This window comes from Quercus robur, chromosome 8 (assembly GCF_932294415.1).
Source record: "Quercus robur chromosome 8, dhQueRobu3.1, whole genome shotgun sequence".
Taxonomy (NCBI): Eukaryota; Viridiplantae; Streptophyta; class Magnoliopsida; order Fagales; family Fagaceae; genus Quercus; species Quercus robur.
In genome coordinates this window covers 19,711,757-19,719,890 of record NC_065541.1, presented here as the reverse complement: position 1 = coordinate 19,719,890, position 8,134 = coordinate 19,711,757, and positions in this window count along the sequence as shown.

Genomic DNA, 8,134 nt, shown 5'->3' with positions numbered 1-8,134 from the left:
GTGGACCTAAATGAGAACTAATAAAAGTTTGCTAACTTAACTACTGTGAATTTTTTTGTGTATTGCTCTTTTTTTTTTTTTTTTTTTTTTTTTTTTGAGATGTGCTACATTTACAATATTTTTCACAATAAATCCTAGGTGTTAAGTTGCTTCTTGTTTTCTATTTAAACCTTTCACTAAAATTATTTTTTTGCTATCAATAATACCTTGTAACAGCCTGTTATTTAGGATTTGTTGCAAAAGTGTTGTGAAAAATTTTGTGGACGTAATATTTCTCTATTTTTTGTTTATTTTTCATTTGATAAAAAAATTATTTTATTTGTTGGTTAATATTTGAGCTTAATTGATATTATTACAATAAAAGAAATAACTCAATTGTTTATAATTTGAGGGCCTTTTTTTACTTGGGGCCCAAGGCAACCACATCAAATGCTTATAGCATGGAGCCAACACTATTTCTTCATGCACCATTTGACAACTAAGAATGAAACTTGAACCCATAAATAAGTATGTACATGGACAGAGAGTGGCAAGTTGTTAGTGGTAGGGAAAAAAATGATATTAGTAGCGGACTCTGTTAGGTTCTAAATATTTAGGATTAAATGTTTATGAACTAAATTTGTTGTATGTTGGTAAACCGAGTACAAAAACTAGTCTAGTATAAGATTTTAGTGTCTTTGAAGAGTTTTAGACATTGCTCAAGTTGATACAAGTCAAGATTCAAGAAAATACAAGCTACAGAAAGAAGAATTCATAAATTGCTAGGCTCGACTGATTGAGTGTGTTCTTCAATTGATCGAGACACAAATTCTACAAATTTTAAATAAGACCCAAAAGCTAGCAAAACGTTTAGAGTTTGAGTCCAACACTGCTAGGTATAAGAGAGAAACTCTAATATACATTTTCTATGTCTTTTAAGTTACTCTTCTGAGATCTGTAAGGTTTTGTAACCTTCTAACTCAACAAGCATCTACTAGAGAGAAGAGCCAATTACAAGTACCGATGGAGATAAGTTATTGCCAATCAAGTCAACCAAAGTTGATGAGCTAAACCTTTGAGTAGGGTACTCAAAGTCACAAACAGGAGAATTTGTTTGCAATAGATTCATAATAGAAGAGTTCGTAGATTTGGAGTTGCGTGTGGTCACGTGAGTAAGTACTATATGAGGTTGCATAAGATTTAGGTTTAAGTCTTTTGTAAAACTTCCATTCTATTAGTGAATTATTGCCTTGTAGACTTTTTAGGTTAAATCCTCCCCAAGATTTTTACCTTGAAACTGGACAGTTTCATTGTTCTTCTTGGGTCATTATATCGCCGTGTTCTTTATTTTTCCGCTATTTGTGATATGATTAATATTTGTTTAACTTAGATCTGTTTAATTGAACTAAGTAACAACTTGGCTTTAAATTAGGTTAAACAAATTGTGTTTACAAGGGTCTAAAATCTAACAGGCTCAAATAAAAACTAGTAAAAACTTATCATCTCAACTATTGTAAAAAATGAGGTGAAATTTGTTATATTTATTGCGTTACTCAAGAAAGAAAGAAAGAAAAAAACATAATACAATCTAAAAATTAATAATCTATATGACCAAATGAACAAAATTTTAATTTTATAATGAAAAATAGGAGCTTGCTGGTGTGGTCACTATCTCAACTTACTTAAACTCTACTCATGAATAGTGTGAGACTACCCATGCTATAATAGAGCTTACCACTACTCAAATTTGCAAGATGGTGGGCCACGAGGGTTTCCTACTACTACGCCACAAATAAATAAGTTGTAATAGTATTTCTACTATTGCATAATATTTGTTTAATTTTTTGATGAATAATATTTGTATAATTGTGATCACCTTTTCTAACAACCAAATCCTCAATTCCCATATAAAAATTTCTTAAGAATGAAAATCAATTCTCATTAACTACCAAATAATGATTTATAGTATAGTTTATATACAATCCAGAGAGTGGGAGAGACTAACTGCTCTAACTAACTTGCTTAATAGCTAATAATGACTTGTAACTAACTAAAACAGAGAAGAACAACTAAGTACACTTATGCTTCTCACGTGCTCACTTAACAAGGGTTAAACCACATGTAGCTTTGCTCAAGACTACTCAAACTACTCGCCGTTTAACCTACATCCTTTTCTATAGCTTCTGCAACTTCCTTTTCTACAACTTCTGCAACTTCTGATCTGCATACTTCTCCCTTCTATTTCTTTAACTTCTGATACCCCCCCCCCCTAGGATGGACATCATAAGAATGAATATTGAGAATGCCCATCCTAGTTAGAAGACTAGAGAATTGGTTCAACTTCAAAGCTTTTGTCAAGAGATCTGCCAACTGGGATTGTGTCCTAATGTCCATGAGCTTTATAACACTAGCTTGCACTTTATCTCTTATAATGTGGCAATCTATCTCTGTGTGTTTTGTACACTTATGGAACACTAGATTAGTGCCTATATGATTGTTGCTGACTATCACTAAACAGTAAGGCAGCTTGATCATGCTTGACATTCAAATCCTTAAGCAAATACAAAATCCCAGTCACTTCACACACTACAATTGCCATTGTTCTGTATTATGCTTCTACTGTAGATCTTAACATTGTATTTTGCTTTGATTTCTAGGAAACTAAAGAATCACCAAGGAAAATACAATAACTTGTAATGGATCTCCTTGAGTCAATGCATGCTGCCCAATCTGCATTAGCAAATGCTTTTATATTCAAAGAGGACTTGGATGAAAAAAACAGCCCTTGACTTGGGGTTCCTTTGAGATATCGAATTACCCTATATGCTGCCTTGAGGTAAGGCTCTCTAGGCTTAGACATAAATTGACTTAATCTGTGCATAGAGTAAGTAATGTCTAGCATGAAAATAGTAAGGAATTGTGGGCGCAACGCATAGTTGGCCCGCCTTTTATGGGGAGTATGCTTTGGCCGAGTGGACTAGGGTGGAGAAAACACAAGGAGTTGCCACCTAGTTTTATGGTCTAGGAACCATGAATATAGCACCCTTACGTGGAAAGACTAGTCTTACTACTAGAATACGGGTTCGGAGTTTAGGTACGGTCTTGGGAAGGTGTTAGGTACCCAAAACCTCTTGAGCTGTGGGTCGGCTTCCACTTATTGTGTCCTATGTCTTAATCCTATTAAAGGCACATTCAACATTGCATCCACACACACACACACACACACACACACTAGCATATATCTAAGCATATAACATGGCATTTCATCCCAAACCTAACATTCATCTATCATGGCATCTCATATCACATCATCCAAGGTAGCAAAACAAATCATGGCAAAAAGTTAGGCATGGCAGTAAAGCAACAATCAACAAATATATCCCAAACTTCTAGACATGAAAAAAATTCAAACATACATATTCATCCTAAAACTCCACGTTCAAATCAATGCATAACCTACTTCACTGCATCTTAGCACCCATGGTATTAATGCATGATCATGTTATATGCATGTTAATGGTATCAAAGCAAGAAATAAAGAGGAAACCCTAATCTAGCATGTCAAAGGAAAAACAAGTAATTAAATAGAGGAACAGAGACTCAAAAACATACAAGAATGTCAAAACAAAGGCATATTATGTAATAGAAACAAAGAAACAGAAGCAGAAAAACTTAGATTAGGGTTTCTGGGCTTGAGTATGCGTGCACAAACATAGGCCTACATACGCAAGCTAGTTGTATGCGTACGCATCCTTTGAGCCTACGTACGCATGCAAAAGCATTCGCACGCAGGCACGCCTTGAAGAACCCTAACCCAAAAAGCAGAAACAAAAACTAAAGAATAACAAATCTAGCAACCTAGCATGTGTAAATACAATGTAAACCTAAACTAAACAAACATACTAACACATAAACAAAGCAAATAAACAAGATCAAAAGCAAGATTAAAAGCAAAAATGAAAGAAAAGTTTAGGACATATACCTCAAAAAAAAAAAAAAGCTCTTTGGCTTGATTTTGACCATTCCCCTCCGTCAAATCTATTCACAACCAAACAAGAATGATTAGTAAGCTTCAAAATTTAAGGATCAAGACCAAAAAATGTCCTAATCAAAATAAAATTGACTTGAGGATGTTTAGTGAAAAAATCCCTCTTTGATTCACTATTTCTAGTGAATCTTAGGATTTCCCTTAGGATTTTCTATGTGTTTTGAAAAGGTGTCATGTATGGCTTTATATAGTGAGAAAATAAGGGTTTGGAACGACTCCTAGATGATTTGGGATTCATTCCAAACCTCAACATTAATGCAGAAAACTTGCCTCTCATAGGTTTCTGAAAGCTTTTTGCGTGCATAGGTCCGTGCCTGTGTACGCATGCATCAGACCTGCGTACACAGGTTCTAGCCTGCATACATAGGCCGAGGGTTTCCTTGGCCTTTTACTTTCTAAAAATAGATTTATTTGTCATAAAAAGTAATATTTTTCATTTTAACACCTCCCAGGTCAATTTGTAATCTAATTGGGTCCTAAACCAATCTTGGGCAATTTCAGCATCTTTGGGGAATGAGGGCCCGAGTTGTAAGGGTTACAAAATCTAGTGTCTATAGATGCCCTTCTTTTGATTCATGAGCTTCACTAATGGAATCAAAAGAATAAGAGAAAAAAAAATTTTGTTTCAATGCATGGCTTGGGCCCAACCTACACACACGGCACACAAAACGCATACATGGGGCAAGGTGCAACTCCACAGAGTTACGTGGGATTCATATGTCCAAATTCCCACCTTTGTTTCTCGAGAATTAAGCAATGACAGGTTCACTATCCCAAAAACCTGATTTGCCAATTGCAAGCAAAAAGCGAGTGACTTACTATCCTAGAGTCACTAAAAAAGCAAAACAAACAAGGCCAATGGTCGCAACCATCAACCAAGCAAACAAGGTGCTCTTACGAGATTAAAAGGATATATATCTGTGGTGTCCAACTAGGGCTCTTGCCTCAAACTTCTCCAGGTGGCTTGTGCCTCTAGGTAATACTTATCTTCTCCATCTCTATCTCTACTTGTTCTGGTGAAACTCTTCCCTTGAGGTGACCTTGGCCTCTGTCTCTATCTTTACCTCTTCCACTTTGCCTGCATATTCAATTTCCTTGGGATATGTGCATAAGTTTTGTATGATGTGCTTGCATGTTCAATTCTAGAGGATATGTGCACAAATTATGTATTTTGACTTTGCTTGATTGGTGTATGGTTTGTGTTTGCATATTCAATTCCTATAAGATATGTGCACAAGTGGCCTTGGTGTTCCGACCCACGAGGTTGTCTTGGATGAAGAATCCATTGGGGATGATGAAAGACTCCCTGGGGAGTATGATCTATTAAGAAGTTCTTGGTGACTCACAAGGGAGCCTCCTTGGTATGTAGTTTACTGGGGATGGTAACTTGCTGAGAAGTGTGTTGGTGATTGTGACCTATGAGGAAGTCTTTGGTAATGCGTAGTCCGTTGGGGGAAATTCTTCTTTTTCTTCATGGCTCACTGGGGAACTTGTGTTTATTCTACCCACGAGGGGGTCCTATTTATTCCATTAGGAAATTTCCTCACAACTCACGGGGGGTTGCCTTTATGCCTTGGCCCCACAGGAGAGTCCTTCCATGATACTGTAACCTTGGTAACCTCCGATCTGTTGAGGGATGCTTTGGATACTTTCCATTCATTGGGGATGCTTTTAAGGGTCTTTGTGTCCTTTACCCAATTGAGGGTATCTCCGTCACTTTAGTGCATTCTTGAATTTTTCCTTTCCATTTTCCACCTTTCGGGAACCCACTGGGGACATTTGAAGATTTTTTTTTTCTTTTTCTTTTTAATTTTTAACTTTTCTTACTAAACTAGATGTAGTTTAGTGGGTGTCTAAACTACATGTAGTTAGGCGTCTAAACTACATGTAGTTTAACCACCAAGTGTGTTCCTGCCTCTTTATTTTTCTCTAATGGTTACCAAATGTTTCATTTTTCCTTTCATTCTCTTCAACTCCCTCATATTCTCTCTAACTCTCTAACTTCCATCTCTCTTCTCTACAAAACTCTGCCTCTCTCTCATTCTTCTTCACGATCTGATCCCTTTCTCTCAAATCCACTCATCAGAAATGTTAGGACATATATGATTCACTTGTTAGGAACATATGTCACTATTTTATGTAATTGGCTTATCCTTTGACAAAACACACTTTACTTGTATTTGGGTAGATCTAGGATGTGTTTAATACTTTAAGAAACTGTGTTTCAAGTGTTGAAGACATGCAAGTCTGTCCAAGATTCAAGCTGAAGAAGTGATGTTCATTAAATCTCAATAGCTAGCTATCCATTAAGCTTAAGAAGCTGTTCCAGCCCCGAGGCTCGACAATTGCTCAACAGCACCTCGACAGACAACTATTTGTCGAGCTTTATGAAAAACAGAATTCCAGTTCTGTTTTGACTCTAATCCGGGATTATGTGTGCTTTCTTTTCTCCTAACCCTAGACATATAAAAGGATTATTTTAAGGGCCGTCAAAGTGTACACAAGTTGCACAAGTGTTAAGCAAAGTTTGTTCAAGCAAATTGTGACTGGAGACAAAGTTTCGCCTTTGTTCATCTCTTCTGAAGAAGTTACTGTGTATGTGCACCTTAGGATTTTATGACCAAGCATCTTCTTGATCTTCATCGTATGGATGAACTGAAGAACTTTACAGCCAACAACCTTCTTTAGTTAATGATTGAAGTCGCGTATTGGGATTCGCACAATTGGTTAGTCATGTACTTGGGAGCCGTGTATCGAAAAGGGAAATTGTCACTACAGAACAAGTCTAATTAGGTATTGGGGTAAAGATTCAACTATAGGTTGGTATAGGGTATTGGGATTTTTTTACTTGTAACCGCTTGTTGTGATAGTAGTGGAATTTCGGGAGTGGTGACCTGAAAATCACTTGGTGGGGTTTTTGCCATTAGGTTTTCCCCATTTGTAAACAAATCACCGTGTTATTTATTTTTCGCTGCATAATTAGTTTATTGGTGATTTGTTTGTGCTACTACGCGTATTGCATGTTAATTTGATTAGTTAATAAATTTGGCTAATTAATCAATTAATTTATCACAAGGGGTCAATTCGTTATTGGCCTATCAAGAAACTCTCTCCCTTTCCAAGCTTTTTCATCTTCTCCATGGCACCCAAGCCCAAGAAAACTTCCTACGTGCTCTCTAGTGATGCTTTCAACCTCACATGTTGGAATGGAGTGGTGAGGCTGAATGAGTCCCTTTCATTAACATACAGGCCTCAAGATCATCTTTCAAAGGGTGCAATGACTGAATTAGTAAGTTTTCAAACTTTTCTTACTTTTGAGTTTTCCTTTGATCTTCTGTTTTAATCCGTTTTTGGACATGTAAATGTTTAGGTTTTGATGTGGGATGGGTTTAGATGAAAACCCGATACCTTAAGAGTGGTTGGAACATGTTTAGGATGAGTTTTGATTGTAGCATACTCGAAAATATCGAAGAACAACCCATTGTCTATGTTGATTTGTATGTGGACTTGAGCCTGCATGTGTAGCTTGTATTCATGCATGTGTGGCCAAGTTTTATGCGTATGCGTATTTGTTCTTGAGTCCATGCATATGCAGTTTCCAACCTCATACACACGCCTAGTGCATGCGTACACAAACACGGGGCTGCGTGTGCATTTCTCTAGTCAGGAACCCTATTTTCAACTTTGTTTAATCTATTTCTTATCCAAAAGCAAATCTAACAACATTTCTTCATCTTTTGCAGGCTTTGTCCCCAATTTTTGGTAGGGGAAGCACCAATCACGTGGCGAAGTGGTATAGGGTCCTTACTGTAAAAACAAGGGCCCATATTTGTACAGCAGGTTTTGAGCCAATTATCTGCTTGTTATCGGAAAGGTTTGCCAGTGCCATCCTAGTGCAGAATTTGGTTGAGACGTGGTGGGACACTACCCACACCTTCCACATTGCTGATAGGGAGATGATTGTGACTCTCTATGACTTCTACTGCTTGACCGGTCTTAGGTTTGATGGGGCTTTCATAAACCTAGAGGGTGAGTTGGGCATTTAGTTGGGTATAGACTTGCTCGGGAGTAGGTATACCTCTAAGATGATTCATTACTTTGACATCA